This window comes from Physeter macrocephalus, chromosome 11, assembly GCF_002837175.3.
Source record: "Physeter macrocephalus isolate SW-GA chromosome 11, ASM283717v5, whole genome shotgun sequence".
NCBI classification, from domain to species: Eukaryota; Metazoa; Chordata; class Mammalia; order Artiodactyla; family Physeteridae; genus Physeter; species Physeter macrocephalus.
Genome location: NC_041224.1, coordinates 87,394,819 through 87,396,546, shown reverse-complemented (window position 1 = coordinate 87,396,546; position 1,728 = coordinate 87,394,819).

Sequence of the window (1,728 nt, the reverse complement as noted above, 5' to 3'; positions counted from 1 at the left end):
CCCCAATGTTCATTGCAGCACTATTTACAATAGCCAGGTCATGGAAGCAACCTAAATGTCCATCGACAGATGAATATATAAAGAAGATGTGGCACATATATATAATGGAGTATTATTCAGCCATAAAAAGGAACAACATTGTGTTTTTTGTAGTGAGGTGGTTGAACCTAGAGTCTGTCATACAGAGTGAAGTAAGTCAGAAAGAGAAAAACAAATACCGTATGCTAACACATATATGTGGAATCTAGAAAAATGGTACTGACGAACCTAGTGACAGGGCAGGAATAAAGACACAGATGTAGATAACGGACTTAAGGACACAGGGCGGAAGAGGAGACAGACATAGTGAGAGAGTAGCACTGATATATATACACTACCAAATGTAAAACAGCTAGTGGGAAGCTGCCGCATAGCACAGGGAGATCAGCTCGGTGCTTTATGTCCCCCAGAGGGGTGGGATAGGGAGGGTGGGAGGGAGGCTCAACAGGTGGGGTATGGGGAATATATGTATACCTATAGGTGATTCACTTTGTTGTAAAGCAGAAACTAAGACAGTGTTATAAAGCAATTATACTCCAATAAACATGTATTTTAAAAACCCACAACACTGTAAATCAACTACACTAGAAAATATTTCTTAAGTGCAAACAATTTTTTGAATGTAAGTTTTATTGTGTGTGTGTACCACAGGTTCAATATATATGAATTATGTCAAATTGATTACATTGTTTTTCAAAATAAAGAATTTTGGATATTATACATCAGCTTCATAATATAAATGCAGAAAAACTATATTATTTTTTTCTAAAATTCAGAAATAGCCATTTTGCTCATTTGGTATACTATAAACCACTATCTATTAAAAAGGGATTCGTGATCTCTTCCTTCCAAAGAGATATTTCTCCACTCACACAAGTTTAATAGAATGTTCCGCCATGAACTGACTTCCCACCTTAGAGACACGAGATTTGCATCCTGAAATCTCTTTCTTGCAAAAATGTCCAATTAGCATCCTAGCATCACAGAAAAGAAATGCTTTTTTCCAGATCTCAAATTCCATACAACTTTACTCAAGACGTCATGTATGTTTCTTTTTCACACACACAGACTGTATTTTATTTTTACAAGAGATAAATCAACTGACACCAAGCATTGTAAATGGATAACCACAACAAAAGCAACAATGATTGCAATTACCAAACACGAAACACACTCATACTATGTCATAATATTGACATTCAGTCCAGTAATCCTCCACTGTAACAGCTCCTTTACTTTGCAGTGAAAATTGAACTCACCTGAGGTCTTTAAAAATCAACAAAAACATAATTTGGGGTTCTCTTTCATTTATCCTGGTTCTAAGTGGTCATTTCTAAACGAAAGTATTTAAGTATATTAACGTCATCTTATAACATCATATTTCAAATGACTACCGTCTCTCCAAAGATGAAAGAGGAGGAACTCATAATTAGGCTCTCCAAATTATTACTCTCTGAATCTGTATTACCCTTCTGCTGAACTCCACAGTGTTCATTATTCTCTGAGAATATTCTTTTTCTTGTATGGCCATCTCACATGCTCTTTCGTTTCATGAAGTGTTTTCCTACAATATTATGCCTAGTTTATTTCTGATAATATGCATTATTTCAGATTGATATTTATAGACACAAAGACTTCTCTATAATTCCCTGAGAGTTTCAAGAACTCCTTCTTCTTTTTTTTTATACC